Consider the following 20,499-nt stretch of genomic DNA (forward strand, 5'->3'; position numbering starts at 1 on the left):
GAGTTTGAATTTCTGCGATCAATCGCTCAAGCACCGCTCTATTACAATAACAGTTGATCTGACCTTTCTAGTATAAATAAAATTAAAAAAGTTTGTTTGTGTCTGTCTGTCTATCTTTGTGCGGCCTGTGGACTAGACGAGTGACCCGAAAGTTTTCAAAATTTGGTCACGGGTAGCTTGGTCTAGGCCCCAGATTAAGACGAAGAGTTTTTTTTTTTTTAATTTCGAACTAGGAGGTTCCCAGGGGGACGTTTACCGGAACCGGCCTGAAGACGAGACAAGTTGACCGAGAGTAACCAAATTTTGGCCATGGATATCTTGGTCCAGGTCCCACACAAAGGCGAAGCGTTTTTGACAAAATTCGAACCAGGGGGTCTCAGGGAGGCATTTACCGCGACATGTAAAAGTAGTAGAAGATGACCAATATTTGTGTTGAATTCATATTTATCGGGGTTGATTAAATGTATAGTGACGCGTGTCTCGATAGTGTTTATGTTCAAATTCAGCCCCCAGCGGCCTTCCCAATGAAAACACATGTACGTTGTTGGATATATATTCACACAAAATATATCCAATTTTAGAAATGTTTCTTAATTGTTCTCCAGTTGTTCAGTTTGTTTACATTGATATTTTATCTGATCCGTGTGAAGAACGGGCATAACAGCTAGTACGAAATGGTAAAGTGTTTGCAATGGACCAAATTACAATGAATTCAATTATATAGATAATTATTATGATTATCATTCATAATTATTTCCTTGTTGAATTATAGACACTCTTCAGTGGAAAAAAGAATAAAATTTGAAAGTCCCAAATCTAGTTAAAGTAGACCAACGTAAAGGAAAAAAGTAAAAAAAAAAAAATCCATATAATTAAGCGTACCGTACAAACTTAAAATTTCCATGTAATTAAACTTACAGTATAAATGTTATGTCTCTTCTTCTCACAACTTGATTTCCTTGAGCTCTTAACGCAAAACACACGTCTCCTCTCGATAGCGAAACGACTATATAGATTTTTATAACGAGACAGCATCAAGTGCCGTGAGCACCGGCGTCATTAACTTGTTCCGCCACTAACGAATTTCGAGATGGTTCCTTTTGCATCCTTTTGTGCTATTTTGTAAGCCTATTCTCACTTTTTGTGCGTCACCGCAAGTGGGTCAAAATGGGCCTACAAATCTGGCGGAACAAATTATTACTGTTCCGTCACCGACTAATTTCGAGGTCGTTTCCTTCACATCGTTTTGTGCCGTTTTCTGCGCCTACTTCCACGTTTTGTGCGTCATGGGAAGTGGGTCAAAATGGGTGTCGAAGGTGGGACAAAAATGACCCACTGTTCCGCCACCAACAAATTTCGAGGTCGTTCCTTTCGCATCGACTAATGCCTGTTTTTTGCCGTTTTGTGCCCCAATTTCGACGTTTTGTGCGTCAAAATGGGCCTCCAAGGTGTGAGGAAAATGACCCACAGTTCCACCACTACGGAATTTCTAGGTTGTTTCTTTCGCATCGTTTAGTGCCTGTTTTGTACGTTTTGTGCGTCACCGGAAGTGGGTCGAAATGGGCCTATCAATGTAACGAAACAAGTTAATGCTGTTCCGCCACCAACGAATTTCGAGGTCGTTTCCTTCACATCGTTTTGTGCTGTTTTGTGCGCCCATTTCCACGTTTTGTGTCCATGGTAGAACAATAATGACCCACTGTTCCGCTACCAACGAATTTCGAGGTGCATTCTTTCGCATCGTTTTGTGCGTGTTTTCTACCGTTTTGTTCGTCTATTCTCACGTTTTGTGCATCACCAGAAATGAGTCAAAATGGACGTACAAATATTTCGGAACAAGTTAATGCTCTTCTGCCATCAACGAATTTCGAGGTCGTTTCTTTCAAATCGCCTAGTGCCTGTTTTGAGCGGTTTTGTGCGCCTATTTCGACGTTTTGTGCGTCACCGGACGTGGGTCAAAATGGGCTTTCAAAATGGGACGAAAATGACCAAGAGCTCCGTCACTTTCGAATTTCGAGGTTGCTAATTTCACATCCTTTCATGCTTGTTTTGTGTCGTTTTGTGCGCCTATTTCGACGTTTTGTGAGTCACTGGAAGAGGGTCAAAATGGGTCTCCAAGGTAGGACGAAAATGACCCACTATTGCGCCACTATCGAATTTAGAGGTCGTTTCTTTAGTGCCATTTCTGTGTCATTTTGTGCGTCACCGGAAATGAGTCAATGTTATCCTACAAATACGGCGGAACAAGTTAATGCTGTTCCATCAGGAACGATTTCGAGGTCGTTTCCTTCACATCATCTTGTGCTTGTTTTCTACGTTTTGTAAGCCTATTTCCACGTTTTGTGAATCAATGGTAGTGGGTCAAAATGGGCATTCAATGAGGGAAGAAAAATGACCCACTGTTACACGAGTATCGAATTTCGAGGTCGCTTCTTTCGCATTGTTTCGTGCATGTTTTGTTCCGTTTCTGCGCCTATTTTCACGTTTTGTACGCCATCGAAAGTGGGACAAAGAGGGCCTACAAATATGTCAGAAAAAGACATTAATTCCACTTTCAAGGCCCATTTTGACTCACTTCCACTGATGCACAAAGCGACACGAATCACGCACAAAAAATGTGAAGGGGCGACCTCGACATTCGATAGTGACGGAACAGCATTAAGTTATTCCACTATACTTGTAGGCCATTTTGACCCATTTTCGTTGGCGCACTAAAGTGGAAATAGGCGCACAAAACGGTACAAAACAGGCACTATACGATGCAAAAGAAACGACCTCCAAATTCGATAGTGGTGGAACAATAGCTCTTTTTTCCTCACACGTTGATGAATCATTTTGACGCATTTCTGGTGATGCTCAAAATGTGGAAGTAGGCGAACAGAACGGTACAAAATACACACTAAACGATGTGAAGGAAACGTCCTCCAAATTCGTTTGTGGCGGAATAGCATTAACTTGTTTCATTATATTCGTAGGTCCATTTTGACCCCACTTTCGGTGAAGCACAAAACGTACAAAACAAGCACTAAACGATGCGAAAGAAACGACCTCGAAATTCGATAGTGCCGGAACAGTGAGCCATTTAACTCCCGCTTTATAGACCCGTTTAACTCACCTCGGGTGATGCACAGGTCGATAAATAGGTGCTGAAAACTTCTCTCTTTTTTTTAAAAAAGGCACTAAACGATGTGAAAGAAACGACCTAGAAATTCGATATGGCAAAACAGTGGGTCATTTTCGTCACACTTTGGAGGCCCATTTTGACACATTTCTGGTGACGTACAAAACGTGGAAATAGGGGCACGAAACGGCACGAAACATTCATTAGTCGATGCGAAAGGAAGGACCTCCAAATTCGATAGTGGCGGAACTCTTGGTCATTTTCGTCCCATCTTGGAAGCTCATTTTGACCCACTTCCGGTGACACACAAAACGTGAAAATACGCGCTCAACATGGCAACAAAGTGGCACTAAGCAATGCGAAAGAAGCGACCTCGAAATTTGTTGGTTGCGGAACAGTTGGTCATTTTCGTCTCACCTTGGGGACTCATTTTAACCCACTTCCCATGACGCAAAAAAACGTGGAAGTAGACGCATAAAACGGCACAAAACGATGTGAAGGAAACGACCTCGGAATTATTTGGTGGCGGAACAGCAATAACTTGTTCCGCTATATCTGTTGTCCAATTTTGACCCACTTCCGCTGACGCACAAAATGTGGGAATAGGCGCACAAAGCGACACAAAACACGCAAAAAAGATGCAAAGCAAATTACCTCAAAATTTGTTAGTAACAGAATAAGTTAATGACGCCATGAGCACCAATATAAGTATATATTGTAGTTCTTACCATCAAGGCTGAGAACTGCACGGTTCAATTTTTTAGCCAAAGCCGAAACCCAACCGGGATAGTGGTGTCAACCGGCTCGACTCGGTTCAACTAAGCGAACAGCTTGAGCTGGCTTGGATGGAATAACCCATCGACTGGGCTCAATTGAGCCGATGGCTTGAGCCGGCTCGGTAGGGACGAGTCATAGACTCGGCTCGATTGGAGCCAATGGCTCGAACCAGCTCCGTTGAAACGAGTCCATAGGCTGGGTTCGAGTCAGCTCAACTGAGCTGATGCCTCGAACCGGCTCGGTTAGAGTAAGCAATCACCTCGCTTCGGTTCGGCTCGAGTGGGCTCGGTTGGGTGAGCTCTTGGCTTGGCTCACTTCTCGGTTCGGCTCAATAAGTGAATGAGCTGTGAGCGAGCCGGTTTAGTCGTTGACAACCCTAAACCCGGGTCGAGCAGTTTTGAACATGTTTTTCTGGAGTCCTATAAATTTTAACAATTTTTGGCTCGAGCCCGAATACTTGCTCCTCGTGACAAATGTCCTTGCCTCCTGAGGATTTCTTGACGACCGAGATCGACAGTCAACTAATTTTTAGTATTCAGATACAAACCGCCTATATTCCATGTTTATACACGGCGTTATAAAATTAATTAGTTATAGTAGTAGTAGTAGTATCATTGATAATTATATTGTCTATGTAGGATACTTGAAGAGAATAGTACTTGGAAATACACAAAGGATTTAGCTCGAATTGGCTCGACTCCACTCGAAACTCGATCAGAATTCGAGTCGAGTTGGGGGAAATTTTTCGAGTCGAATTCTCGAGTGGAGCTCAAAGATGCCTGCTTCGAGTCGAGTCGAGTTTTAAAGAAAACTCGCTCGTGCCCATCCCTATTGTATGCATGGCGGGCATATAAAGTTCTATCGAGGGGGATAGAACCACAAACATAATATATTTAAAAAATACTTAGTTTCACGGCTTTCTTCCCAAGAGGCAAAGGGATGGTAGTTATCCAGCATTTCTTATAAGTACCTTATTTAAAATATGTAAAACAGTAACAAGTGGACAACACAATATACACACATGTTATCTTCAGTTTTAATTGCTGCTTTTAATTGCAATTAACAATTACAATTAACAATTACAATTTTCAATTGTCAATTGCAATTAACAATTAAATGTTTCAATTGCACTTTTTGCGATTGACAATTAACAATTAAATGTTTCAATTGCCTGGTGACCAATTAACAATTAACAATTGACGAAAATTTAATTGCAAATTTTATGATTGCATTCAATTGCAATTGAAATTAATTACCAATTACAAATTGAAATCAATTGCAATTAATTTTCAGAGGAATTACTTTCAATTGATTGATCAATTGCAATTGATTTCAATTGATTTTGCCCAACACTGCTGTCTGTAATGCACTCAACAGAATGGATCGCTGAGTGGGTAGGTTGGTCAATGGGTAAGAGTGGGTCACCATGGGTGGTAGGTCGCAGTGGGTTACGTCCTTTTGAGTCACGACCCACTAACCCATTCCATCTCCGATTGTCACCGCCAGTTCTACCTCACTCTGACAGTAAATGTTAAAGGAAGAATAGGATGCAATGCCATTAATGAGATTATGATTACACTAAACTCATGATACAATGTCGATTATCGGGTAAAGAGAAAGCAATCCTCGTATACTCTAGACATCAACTATCCTTTCTTCAAATCAAGTTCTAATCTACCTGAAGACTAACAATACATCTTCATATACAAAAATCATTTTTCATATACCTAACAATAATCCTGTCGTTGATATGATTAGAATAATAATAATAATAATAATAATAATAATAACATAATCATATATTAATATTTAGGATTAGGAATTTTATCTGCACATGTTTTTATTTCAAAGTAAAAAATAAACGGCTCTGAGAAGGTACCTAATATACCAAATGTTGCCTCTGGATATGAATCGACATAATTTTCTAGCATTTTTTCTCTATCCTTTCTTTTACTTCTTAGATTCTTTTCCCCGTTCCGATAAATGAAAAATGAATACTCTTTCCAGAAACAAAAATTGAATAATTCTTTTAAGAAGTAAGAACAACTCATCCCACATTGAGTATAGAAAGAGAATATTTTATCTTTTATTTTATTTATTTATTTAACAATCACCAGATACAGCTCCGAGGCCATTTTACACTGGATATCCAACAACAACAATAACAATGGAAAGGATTTGGGAAGGTATCGGCCAGGGCCTGTTTAGTAGGTACCATCCCGGCATTTGCCTCGTAGGATTGAGGGAAACCCTGGAAAACCTCAGTCAGGATGGTCAGCAGCGGGATTCGAACCCACGACCTCCCGAATGCGAAGCCAACGCTCTACCACTACTTCACTTGAGCATAGAATGCAACAAATACTAACTTTCATAGGCAATTATCGTTAGAGTCAAATTGTGTTATTTCGGTGGACAATGTGCATAAGGAAATTGAAGTTAATTTCAGTATAATAATCCTATAATCCTACACATTATTTGAATCGTCTTTGCGTATGTACGTTATATATTCTAATTGATTTATTAAGTGACTATCAAATATAAGGATTACACTCTGAACTGAGCACTTCAAGGTACACAATTATGTTGAGTTTAATCAGGATTGGATTCTGATAAGGTACCATCAAATTAATTTCATCTTTCGTGTTTTAATGACATTTTTTGAATCCAAACCTTATTTTCATGGCCAATAGCTTGGGAACCAAAGGACTCAGACCATAATATTTCATAGTATGCTCCCATGTATACCAAGATTGTCAAGGGCTATCAATCACACCAAAGCTAATGAAGATCAGATGAGTTACATCAGTCACATTTTAGTCAAAATCAAACTTAGACACTGGCGCAAATCCCGGGAGGATGAGGGGGACATGTCCCCTCCAATCCTGAAACTGGTGGGACTGTCAACCAATAATCCGATTTGATTTTTTTTGGGGAGGGGGAATGTAATTATTTGTGTCCGATTGCCACAAAGGAAAGTGAGATGAAATTTATACCCTCCCCACACAATAAGCCTCAAATCTACCCGCCTTCCCATGTTGAAGACAACTCTGCTCACTGATGCTCCACAGGATTGTTTTTTCAACTTTACAAATATTTTGAGCATCGCTTAACAGAATAATAAAATCAAGAAACGGTCTTACTTGTCCTCCTTCCCTCAATGTTGAAGACAGATTTGCGCCGCTGAACTAAGATGATCAATTACCCCGGAGAACAAAATCCGCTATACCATAATATTTTACACACTAATTCAGGATGTCAAAGTATATCGTCATTGCTAATTTTAGTCAATATTGGATGAGTTTAATCCAATGGGTTTTAGTGAATTATGTTGATTTTGCTAAGTTTAGAGCTAAAGTTGATGACCAATAACTCAGGAACCAAAAGCCCATACACTATAATGTTTAACGTATTTAGTAACTATGTCGAGGTCTACAATGTTATTAATTTTGATCGTGATTAAATTAACTTCGTCGATAGTATGCGTTATACAATATCCTTTCAGTATATCGAAACTCAAATTTGGTGACCAATAACTCAGGAACAAAAGGTCTGGACAACACAACATTACAAATGGTTATAAACGTTGTCCAAGTTTATCGCCCCCAATTTTTGTCAACATTATCGATCGCTTATGATATATACTGTCTTTCTGATTGATTTTTAAAAAGAAAAATAGAATGGAGGAGGAAAAAAAAGAATGAACAAGTTTTCGAATTTTTTAAAAAAGAAATTATTTTTCGAAAAAGGAAAAACGCATAAATTATCGAAACGCGATTTTTATAAACTTTTAAAGGAAACGGAAAATATTTCGAAAAACGGAAAACGAAAACTCAAATTTCTGAAAAATAAAAATATTGGAAAATGCCATCCCTAGAAAACAAGTAGTATATTCGTGACTGTTAGGAGAAATCAATCGACAATATATATTATGTTATAATTTGTCTCGGGGGCCGCGGGGGGCCAGTGACAGAGCTTTCACCTCTGCTGCGTGGAGTGCCTAGTTCGATCCCAACTCGTGTCAAATGGGCTTTGTGGTGGACAAACACCGTTTGCGTGGGTTTTCACGGGTTTCTCCTGTTTCCTCCTACTTTCTTCATTCCACCATTTCATTCATTCTCATATTCACATCTGTTTTAGCCTCGCCGGCAGAGGCGTAAATAAGGGCCCCGCGGACCCCGCATTGCGGGAGCCCCAAGACATCACGGGACCCCAAATTGTGATGTAGGACGTAGAGAAGGGCCCCATTCCATGTTGTCTGCGGGGTGGCCCCCAAGCCCTTAGTTACGCCACTGCTCGCCGGCATAAATGTGGGACATAAAACTAAGTTATTTCTCAACAATCTGCTTGTCAATACTGTATATTTTTATATATAGCACATAAATAATTAAATAATAAATAATGTATTACAACCTAGTCAAAACTACGAAGTGCATTACATTGGCAACGAGCGACATACTCTTCAGCGCCGCCATTTTGTTGAGCTCGATCTACTCAGGTAGTCTATATCTCATTTTCAAACAGTGTTTTATTTTAACACAAATTGAAGTTCAAGGGTTAACGTTGGGCTACTTCAGTAACCATACTATGAATTGTCCTCTTCCAAGCATCGTTATGAAGAGGTTAACTAAGGTATAACCTCTTAATGACTTCACGATCAATTAAGGGATCTCCAAAATCTTTCTCTACTATGGATCTATCAACTCTTAATCAAATGAGGATCTCTCCACTCTTTGTAAGTTGTGAATCTCTCAATTATTTGTCAACTGGATATCTCTGAAATATTTATGAACTAGGGATCTCTCAATTCAACTAAGTGATCTCCTAATTCAAGTGGATAAATGTAAACAAGGAGCATTGATTTATCTTACTGTATTGTAAGCATCAGTGTCTCCGCAAGATTACATCGTAGAACTCTGCAATATGATAGAAGAGTTTCATTTCAAGAGCTTGGAAGTCAGGTTGAAAATGAATATGGAGAAGACAAAAGTTATCAAGAAACTGAAGCATAAATATTGAAAGTACGGAATTTGAAGGAATGAATGCCTACGTTTCAGAACACTTGATGGTGTGGAGAAGAAGATATTCACAAATGGCAACATTACGGAAGAAGTAAGCCGACATATCATTTGGGCTTCGAGGCATTTGTAAGGAACATGTTGATATTAAGAAGAAAACTATTGATTATCCGAAGTGTAAAGTTTTTAACCCTTTTCTAGGCAAGGAGAGTTGTGTTGCTCAGGAAAAATACTGGATGCGACTTCCGTGCCATTATATATAAAATAATAGATAATTGCACATTTTAGTTACATGTTTTATTTAGACAAGGCTGTGATGTAATGTATCCCATAGGATACATTGCCAAAATAGGTAGTCAAAGAACGGAAAATGTTCAAAAAAAATAGGTATCCCAAAGGATACATTGTCAAGAAAAGGGTTAAAAGTGTATCCTCCGTGTTCTGATATACAGATTGAAAAAGTAGAAACTAATAGACATATATTTACATTTGTAGACAACACATCGAGACGGGGATAGATCTATCCCACAAAAATAGGAAAAGAAAGAGTAAGTCTATGACAAGAGTGACGGATGTTATCGTAAAAATAAATTCATTGATATGCTAGTGGATAGAAGATGCGACTGAAAGCAATAGTGACTGATGGAGAAAAGCAATTCTTGACACTAAACACGAAGACAAAACAAAGAGTGGTAAATCACTATATATAGTCCTCGTAAAAAATGATGTAATAAAATCAAGATGCGTTGCAACTTGTGTTGTCCATGAGACCAGATATTTGTTGTCTCGTCTCGATCGTTCTCTGCAAAAAGAGACGAGTGCTTGACGAACAAGTTCGTTTTTAAATTTGAGACGAGGCGATAAACACGTAAATTCTCATCTCGTTTTTGCGACCAGCACGGAGAGGAGATGAGAAATTTTTAATCTGTTGGGCAACACTAGTTCACCCAAGTCTTAAATGTTAAACACTGTTTTACTGTTATGTAGTTAAAAAAAAATAAATAAAAGTAATTAAATGAATTGATAAAGTGATTGTACGGACACAAAGAATAGTATTTATCAACATTTGAAGGTACAGAAATCTTTTCACAACATAATTCAATGATAAATTACTTAAATGTTGTAATATCACATCCAAGGCCGGATCGAGGATTCTCTGACGGGGGTGCACCAATAACTACCAGCACATTTGAATTAAATTTGAGTTTTATAAATTCTTTTAGGCATCTGTGATGTGAATGAGGAATCTCTTTGGAAATGCTGTGTCTGCTCTCAATGAATTATTTTATTTCAACCTTCAGAAAATCGACTTAAAGTATTGATTTTGCAAAACTCACTGCTAGCTTCTCACTTTAGGTAGTGTATATTTACAACGAAGGGGGAGGGGGTGCACGTGCACCTTTGCACCCCCCTAAATCCTACCCTGATCACATCCTTCTTGAACCTCTCATGATGCAAAAGGATTCTAATAACTACTAGACTAAATTAAGAAGTTAATCTAGGCGAAAACTTTTGTACATTTACGAAACAAGAAGAGACGAGAAAATGAGACGAAAATTCGATAGAAATTTACAATACAATACGAGGTAGCTTTATTTCTCATCTTATTACGTGGGCAACACTGCGACGTACCGTACGTACATGGATGAAAAAAAATAGGAATAGAAATACCAGAAATAGGAATAGCAGAGATGTTCATAGAGGAATGGACTGATAGTGGCTGATTCAAGAAAGCAAGACGACTTAGTTTGTCAGTCACGCACCGAATAGTTCACAGTCAGCCTAATAGTTACTAGCCAACAGATGCCGATAGCAAACGACCTGAAGGCTTATAGGGACAATTAATTTTAGTATATATTGAACTGTGATTTTTTAAAATAATATGCGATGGACGCACTTCGTCCAGAAAGTATAACAGCTTTTTTAGGCCACCCAACCATCCTGACTTAAGATTTTCGTGCGTTTTCCTCATTCACAGGAAGCAAATGCCTGCATAGTACCTAACAGACATCAAAGGCCATTCCTCTCTTCCCAGTTCCTCGCGTAGTGTTCATAGACGACAGGCTTAAGGTCGTAAATGCCGGTAATGCAAACATCTCTCTCTCTCTCTATCTATCTATCTATCTATCTATCTATCTATCTATCTATCTATCTATCTATATCTATCTATCTATCTATCTATCTATATATATATATATATATATATATATATATATATATATATATATATATATATATATATATATATATATATATATATATATAGTTTGTCTCAAAAGTCCCCTGACATAGGGTAACTCTGTTATTGTCAGAGTTACAACAAAGTGTAAGAGGGGAAACCGTTTGCAAATATTATGTTTTCAATCTAAAGTGATTTTTTTTTAATCGGATCAGCCCTTTGCGCTGTATACTCTTTATGTGACCAATGTTAAATGAAAATGCAACATTCCCATTTACCTGGATCTACGACATAAGTGAATAAGGTTACTGACTTTTACGCTAACATGTCGATGGGGGTGCGGTGGCTCAGTGGTAGAGCGTTCATCTCCGGTGCTTCGGGTCCCTGGTTCGATCGCAGCTCGCGCCGTGTGGACTTTATGGTGGACAAACACCGTGCTCGTGGGTTTTCTCGGGGTTCTCCCGTTTCCTCCCACTTTCTTCATTCCACCATCTCACTCATTTCTCATTATCACCGTCTCCTTTAGCCTAACCGGCATAGCCGTGGGACGTAAAACTTAAAGATTTCATTTTCATTTACGCTAACATGCCGTGTAACGTGGGTTCCTGTCACCACGGCATGGCGCGTCCTCAGGTTGCGGATCGAGGAGAAGGCCTCTAGATATAGAGGTTAGCTGCGAATATACTGAATAAGCAGTCGCGGACAGACGACTAGGAGTGGTCCTCCAGCTTGGGGGTTTGGGTAAGGCTAACACCCTCATCCTGTAAAAAAAGGTACTTGTTCAGAAACATTCACAAAAGCCTCGGACAAGGACTGATAACTTGGCACGACCTCAGCAAAAGAAAATGGACATGAGATTTGGATCATGGAATATTAGAAGTCTTTATAGGGCAGGCGCGTTAAAATCTGTAACGAACGAGTTAGAGAAATACAGGATGGACTTAGTAGGAGTTCAGGAAGTTAGGTGGGAAGGAAATGGATCTGAGAATTCCGGAAATTTTACGTTCTTTTACGGGGAAGGAAATAAAAATCACCAGTTAGGAACAGGGTTTTTCGTTCACAAACGAATATTACCAGCAATTAAACGGGTTGAATTTGTTACTGACAGACTTTCTTTTATTACTCTTAAGGGACGGTGGTGTGATATTATTGTTTTAAATGTACATGCTCCAACTGAAGATAAGGGTGACGATATAAAAGATAGTTTTTACGAAGAAGTGGAACGGATATTTGACCAACTCCCGCGATACCATATGAAGATTCTATTAGGGGATTTCAATGCGAAGGTAGGACGAGAGGATATTTTCAAACCGATTATAGGGAACGAAAGTTTGCATAAGGAAAGTAATGACAACGGTGTTAGACTCGTGAACTTTGCAACATCCAAAAACCTAATCGTGAAGAGTACAAAATTCCCACATCGCGACGTTCATAAATACACTTGGACATCACCAGACGAAAAAACACATAATCAAATTGATCACGTTTTAGTAGATAGAAGAAGACAATCTAGCATAATTGACGTCCGGTCGTTTAGAGGGGCTGATTGTGACACTGATCACTACCTGGTAGCAGCGATAATACGGGAGAGATTATCGTTGAATAAAGGTAATATTCAATGTCCGAAAACGGAGAGATTTAATTTAAAGAAATTAGAAGAGAGCCAGGTAAGAGAGGAATACCAGATTGAAGTTTCGAATAGATTCTCGGTTTTAGAAGACTCGGAGTGCACTAGTGTTGAGGATACTTGGATTGAAATTAGAGATAGCATTAAAAGTTCAGCAATAGAAAAATTGGGACACGCGGAAATACGCAGGAACAAACCATGGTTCGACCAAGAATGCATTAAACTAACAGAGAAGAGAAAACAGGCAAAATTACGGTGGCTACAAAATCCGAATGAAATAACTACACAAAATTTCGCAGATATCAGGCGGGAAACTTCCAAAACTTTTAGAACAAAGAAACGGGATTTTTTGAAAGATAAAATTAAGGAACTTGAAGATAATAGTAAAAATAAAAATATTCGGGACATGTATAAGGGGATCAGCGAATTTAAGAAAAGGCTATCAACCTCGTGCTTATATATTAAAGAAATCTGACGGAACAGTTCTCACTGATACGGATAGCCTCTTAAATAGATGGAAAGATTTCTTTGAAGATTTGCTGAACACGCAGCCAAAAACTAATGTGAGTGGAGAAAAGGAGATACACACCGCAGAACCGTATATTCCAGAACCCAATCGAATAGAAGTGGAAGCCGCTATAAAGAAATTAAAGAAACACAAATCTCCGGGTGTAGATGAAATTCCGGCTGAGTTAATTTTAGCTGGAGGCGAAAAATTGTGGAACAAGATACACAAACTCATTCTCCTTATCTGGAACAAGGAAGAATTGCCACAAGAGTGGAAAGAATCAATCATTGTTCCAATTCACAAGAAAGGTGACAAAACTGACTGTAATAATTATCGAGGCATTTCTCTTCTGTCAACATCCTATAAAATCCTTTCAAATATTCTGTTAACAAGATTGACCCCATACGCAGATGAAATTATTGGAGATTATCAGTGCGGATTTAGACGAAATCGATCAACTATCGACCAAATATTTACCATTCGCCAAATACTCGAAAAGAAGTAGGAATACAATACCCCGGTACATCAACTATTTATTGATTTTAGAAAGGCTTACGACTCGGTTAGGAGAGAAACATTATACAACGTTCTTACAGAACTTGGAATACCGAGAAAGCTAATTAGATTAATTAAGATATGTTTAAGTGAATCCCAAAGTAAAGTCCGGGTAGGAAAATTTTTGTCCACGAGCTTCCACGTCGGAAATGGCCTGAAACAAGGAGATGCGTTGTCGCCATTATTATTTAACTTTGTGCTGGAATACGCCATAAGGAAAATCAAAGATAGCAACCAGGGCCTAGAGTTGAACGGCATTCACCAGGTTATGGCATATGCGGATGATGTAAATTTAATAGGGGATGATAGGAGAACAGTAGAAATAAATGCAGAGATCTTATTAAACGCTTGCAGGGACATGGGTTTAGAAGTAAATGCAGAGAAAACTAAATACATGGAAGTGCGTCGGGACCATAATACGGCAAATTGTGGAGGCGTTAAAATATTAAATAATACTTTTGATAAAGTGGATACTTTCAAATATTTAGGATCAATATTAACAGACGAAAATCATATTCACGAAGAAATTAAATGTCGACTAAAAGCAGGGAATTCGTGTTACTATTCGGTTCAAAATCTCTTGTCGTCGCGAATTCTGTCGAGGAATTTGAAGCTTAAAATATATAAAACGATAATCATGCCTGTTGTTATGTATGGTTGCGAAACATGGTCGCTTACTCTGAGGGAAGAACATAGACTGAAAGTATTTGAGAACAGGATCCTGAGAAGAATATTCGGACCCAAGAGGAACGAGAATGGGGAATGGCGGAAGCTTCATAACGAGGAACTACATAGTTTATACGGTTTACCCAACATTGTTAGGGTCGTCAAGTCTAGGAGGCTTAGATGGGCAGGTCATGTAGCTAGAATGGAAGAAAGTAGAAACGCTTTCAAAGTCTTGACTGGTAGACCCATAGGAAAACGACCATTAGGAAGACCTAGGCGCAGATGGGAGGATAATATTAAGATGGATCTCGCAGAAACAGGAATACAAAGTAGAAACTGGATGCAATTAGCTAAGGATAGAAGTCAGTGGAGAGGTTTTGTGAACGCGGCACTGAACCTCCCGGTTCCATAGGCCATAGAGTTAGTTAGTTAGTTAGTTAGTTACGCTAACATGTCGATGGCCAGCCCCCATTTGAAACGGTAGCTTCTTTCACGTATGTTGTGGGTCGAGGTAAATGGGAACGTTGCATTTTCATTTAACATTGGGCACATAAATATGGAGTTACTCTATGTCAGGGGACTTTTGAGACACCCTGCATATAATATTTGACGCAAGCATAGAAGAAGAATTTAAACTTTGGTTTGTTGAAGTGCTGTAGGAGAAAGACGTTTATTCGTACGTGGAATAAGGAAATATAGTTTGCAATCGTGAACCATGGAACTTAACCAGCTCATAAGGAACAAGAAAAGTGAAAGTGCACTTGTAGCTGTGTGAGCAGGTTTCCAACACGTGAACTTGCACTCGTCAACCTTGCTTCATGCAACTGACCAACTTAACTCTGAAGTATTTATCAGCAGCGTCAATAGAAATAGAGGACTTAGACAAAAGGCAGTATCTAGCTACTGCTATAATACCCGCAAAAGTGACTATCGAGTTTTTAGGGGTTTATATATTTAATTATGAATTGCACTACGAATTTATGTATTAGTGTTTCCCATGAGACATGAAATACATTTTGTCATGTTGTGTCGTAAAATTTGTACTAACCCTCTCTCGTCGTGTGTGTCGAAGAAGTCTTTTTCGTCAAGTCTCAATTGTGAAAAAAAAATCTTTTGTTTACTTATCTCGTTTTGAAAATTTATCTAGTTGATTTTTGAAAGTAGTCTTGGTGGATTTCTGCCCTTAGTAATGAAGCATTCAAATGCTATACGAGCGTATAATTATCACTAACTAGCAGAAAACTTGTTCTTGGCCCCAGACAATACGTTTCAATTTGGAAACAAAGGGGTGAATTTGGATTTAAACGGCATCGGAAGTGACAGTGTTTGTCTCAGCGAAACCGTAAACTATGCATTCGACCTAATATCCATCATTTTCCATGATTGTATATATCTACCCCTCCGCTCCCCCAAGTTGCGGGGCTGAATTTGGATTTAAACAGCATAGGAACTGCTACTTTTCATCTCAGCGACCCCGAAAACTATGCATTCCACACTAATAGGCCTATAGGTCATTTTCGACCATTTTTAAATATTTTCCCCGCTCCTAAGTTCTACCGTCGAAGTGAAATGATGAAAACCATCCCAGGTCCAAACCTCATCTATGTTGAAAATTTGATCGAGATCAATTGAATGGTTCAAGAGTTATTACGGCACAAACATAGTCACTTTCACTTTTACATAGATAGATAGATATTACATATAAAATCCAGATTACTTAATCAATGCTTATACCAAACTGAACATGAAAACATTCAGAGCAGAGATCTACGAGGAGAGTTTGAGTTTAACGTCCTGTTCAGCAGCGAGGCTATTTGAGACGTGGACCTACTGATTAACGTGGAATCCGAACTATATGAGCTCCCGCCAGGAATCAAACCCGGGTCCCCCATGCCAAAGGCACGTACGCTAACAGCGTAGCGACGAAGAAGCTCCAGAGAACTACGAGTAACTAATTGACTTTTAATAAGGCAAATTATCGCAGTTTGTATAAAAGGCAAATAGAGTAATTAAACTTCTGACGTCTGACAGATATAAATAATGTAGCGGTAGTAATAACAGAGAAATAACTGAAATGCCCGTTGTTCGCACGGAGAAAGTAGGTTAATGGAAAGAATTTTAACCCGTTTCTCCGAACCTTAAAATATACATTTCAATGACATTGTAATTACTAAAAGATCTTAGTGTCATTCCCTTCCCTCACTCCTCCCGATGGGAGCTGAACTTTTGACTTAATGGCATCACGAGTATCACTATCCATCTCAGAGACCCGAAAACTGTGAATGTGTTTTCCATTATCTTTACATGTCACCCTTTCCTCACGTCCCATACCAATGGAGCTAACTTTGAAAACGTGGAATATGTTTAATGTCAAATTCAAATAATTGTAATGTGTTCAATTTTTTATTAATCCCACAGTGCGTTATTGAGATTTTGTGTCTCCTGCAGAGATGGACACACGGACAGACACGGTAAATGTATAAAGGAAAAAATGAAATGAAATCTTTAAGTTTTTCGTCACACAATTTTGCCGGCTAGGCTAAAGCAGACGGTGATGATGAGAATGAATGAAACGGCGTAATGAACAAAGTGGGAGGAAACGGGAGAACTCCGAGAAAATCCACTGACACGTGTTTGTACACTAGAAAGTTCTTTTGGCGCGAGCTGGGGTCGAATCAAGGTACCCAGACACCAGAGATGAAAGCTCTACCACTGAGCCACCGCGGTCCCAAATGTATAAAGGAGTTTTCCTTTGTAAGCCAAGGTCCTTAAAAATCAAGAGTTCGACCCCGGGTTAAATAAAGGCCATTGCTATTTTTAGGTCCTGATTGCTGCACCTCCGGTCCGTATTCAAGTTAAGGAAATGTCCTGCCTTTATCTTCTTTTCCTATCCCTTAATGCGGACACACTCGAGTTTATGTACATCACTCACCACAACAAATGAAAGGTGGGTCAATTTAGGTGAATTTGAGCCACATTGCACATACAAATATTAAATAATGTCGCCTAATGTACTTGTCATATATCCTATCCACTCTAAACATATCTTAGTGAAATAGGAATTACTTGAAAGATAATTTCTTTAAAATTATTTCTTTCAGTTTCCTTTCAATTCTACTTTAGCATCAAATTGATATAGTAATAATTTCTAAGTCGTACACGTTATATGGTTTGCGTATGCATCAATATGTAACAGTACATTTGAATTAAATTTAAATGGTTTAAATGGCATTAAGGATCTGTAGTGTAAATGAGGAATTTCCCTGGAAGTGCTAAGTGTCTGTTCTCAGAAAATACTTTTCCCCCAGCCTTCAGAAAATTTACTTAAACTATTGCTTCGGCAAAACTACACATTGTTTTAGGCCCGAAACGGAAAAATGACATGAAATTTTCGAAAAGTGTTGCTATTTCCACTGCTAACTTCGCACTTTAGTTAATGCATGTTCACAACGAAGGGGGGGGGGGGGGTGCACTTGCTCCGCTGCATCCCTCCCTAAATCCGGCCCTCTATGCATATTTCCGCGGGAGACCGGGTTCGATTCCGGGTAGAAGCTCATGTGATTCACATTCCACGTTAAGCTGTAGGCTCATGTCTCATATTGCCTTGCTGCTGAAAGGAACGCTAAACTCGATATTAACCAAGCAACTTAAGTGGTACACACAAAAATAATAAAATTATTTATAAATCCATAAATGCGTATTTCTTGAAACTTAAACTAATTCTCTAGCACGTTCTTCACCTCTGGTGCATGGGGTCTGTGGTTCGATCCAAGCTCGCGCCAAGTGGACTTTGTGGTACCGTGTGCCTGGGTTTTTCGGAATTCTGCCATTTCCTTACATTTGTTCATTCCTCAATTGCACTGATTTCTCATCATCGCCGCCTCTTTTAGTCTACTCGGCATAAGTCTGCAACGTAAAACTGAAACATTTTTTTTCCCTACCGCGTTGTATTCTTATTCGCACCGTGAAGAGCCTTAAATATCTGCTTATCATTCTGTAGACGCCACTGCTTTACTCACACAAATGGGCATTGTGTAGGGCTATCGTATGACACATTTTAAAGAAGAGCACATTTGTAGATTTCACACAAGCATTTGTCCTAAAAGAACTTCCGTACTTCGCATAGGAAGAGAATGTTTATGAAAATGAAAACATCAAAGAAAGTGCTAATGATCTTCAAAAATGTATTTTAAATGTTGCAGCCGTTTCCCCGTGATGAATAGAAACAACGTCCATGTCATTTTTATATATTGTGAAAACACAGAAATTAACCCTTTCCTCTTAGAGCCGAAATTTCCGAAAACTGTGGACATATGTCTGATTATTTTCAATAGGAGTTTATATGCCGAATTTTATGTCTTTAATTTAATGGGGTCCTGAGATTCTTTATTTTTGGCACAAATTTTGAACCCTTCCCCGTCTAGAGAACATTTTAATCAAAGTAAATTGACAAAAAACTAGTTTCAGGCGGATAGTAACTACGATCCGAAATGAATTTCAACCAGAGCTCCTTCGTGGCTAAGCGGTTAGTGTACGCGCCTTTGGCGTGGGAAACCCGGTTTCGATTCTCGGCGGGAGCTCATGTGGTTTGGATTCCACGTTAATCAATAGGTCCCGTCTCTTATAACCTCGCTGCTGAAAGGGACGTTAAACTCCAAACCAGTTCAACTTAACTAACTATGATCCAAAATGAATGTCAAACAACTCAGCTCCACAGCGGCCATACATACGTTCAATGTTATACATAAGAAGAATACAAACGTGAAGCAGTCATCTTTACGAACCCCAATAAAAAGACATTTCATTATTCTTTCAAAATCCCTAAAAGATGCTCGGACCATTTTTAGAGCCCCCAAAGGGAGGACATGTTCGTATAAAAGTGCACGCACGCCTGGTAATTACAGTTTTGTGGTGGGCATACACCGTGTGGAGAGCTTCTTGAAAATTTACCGATTTTGTCTTACTTTCTAGCACGGGCGTCTCTGGCGAGGGTGACGAGGGGGACGCGGTCCCTCCAATATTTGAAGTACAACATCTTTAATGTTTTATCCTAATTTAATTTATTTACTAACGACAGAATAACATATAAATAATAATAATTATATTTATTTGGAATATAATATTCAGGCTGTGAAACGATTGTAATCGAGTTCTTGATATACCTTAGGGGGTCCGTGAAGGTAAGCAGAAAGGTAACAAATGGAATGGAAGTTAATAAACAGATTGGGCTAGGTAGTACCATTTAAATCACTTTCTTTGATGTCCCTCCCCCACAATTTTACACGCCAGAAACGCCAGTGCTTTCTAGTTCTTCCATTTGGTTCATTTACATCGTGTCTCAGCCTTGGAGCAAATCGTGAGACGTTGAGGAAAATAACTGCTTTATATTTAATAAATATTGCTTTTGGAACTTTGCATATATATATATGATTACTAATCATTTTTGTTTGAGATTATTTCGTATTGAAATATTGAAACCTAAATTCAAGGCATCATGTAGGTCTATTACTTGAAAAGAAAGAAAGTTCCATGTCTTACCGTGGAAACCGATTCCTTTGGAGATGCTGTGGTCCAGTGTTCACAGGAGTCGCTGGGAGCTTCTTGAGTTGTGCTCATACATCAGCAATTTCGTTGCATCACGATGGCAGCCACCAACTGCTCTCTCTCTGTTCAGTAGACACCAAACCAGCATCAAGGGACGTAGGAAGTGGGATGTCCTTGAAAATCGTTACACCATAAATCCCCCCTCGCTTCCCTCGCTATTATCTCTATCTCTGGCCCTTGATCTCAGTGACCTTGCGGAAATCCAGGGAAATCCATCACTGAAGTTCGACGACATTCGATGCCACGATTGTTATGAAAAAACAAAAGTAAAAATCGAGCAAATCAATTCCTCTGAGAGATTTGCATATCATGAGTCACGACTCACATTTAGTTGGATAGTAAGCACCACTCAAAAAATATAATGAATATATTTGAAATGGCTACCAAAGGGAATGCCGTGGCGTGGGGTGGGGCGAGCGGGTCGACGGTCCCGGGCGCCAAAGTAAA

The 20,499-nt window shown here is 39.1% G+C and overlaps 1 protein-coding gene across 1 annotated transcript in view; it reads right to left on the reverse strand.

Moving 5' to 3' along the window:
- Hexo2 (beta-hexosaminidase 2) overlaps positions 1-20,208 on the reverse strand; it is a 126,323-nt gene extending 106,115 nt beyond the window's left edge. The window contains exon 1 of the mRNA XM_081746869.1: positions 19,987-20,208. The gene's annotated coding sequence lies outside the window, so the exon portion shown is untranslated. The remainder of the gene's footprint in view (positions 1-19,986) is intronic.
- Positions 20,209-20,499: the final 291 nt, after the last annotated feature.

This window comes from Thermobia domestica, chromosome 18, assembly GCF_964235325.1.
Source record: "Thermobia domestica chromosome 18, izTheDome1.hap1.1, whole genome shotgun sequence".
Lineage (NCBI taxonomy): Eukaryota > Metazoa > Arthropoda > Insecta > Zygentoma > Lepismatidae > Thermobia > Thermobia domestica.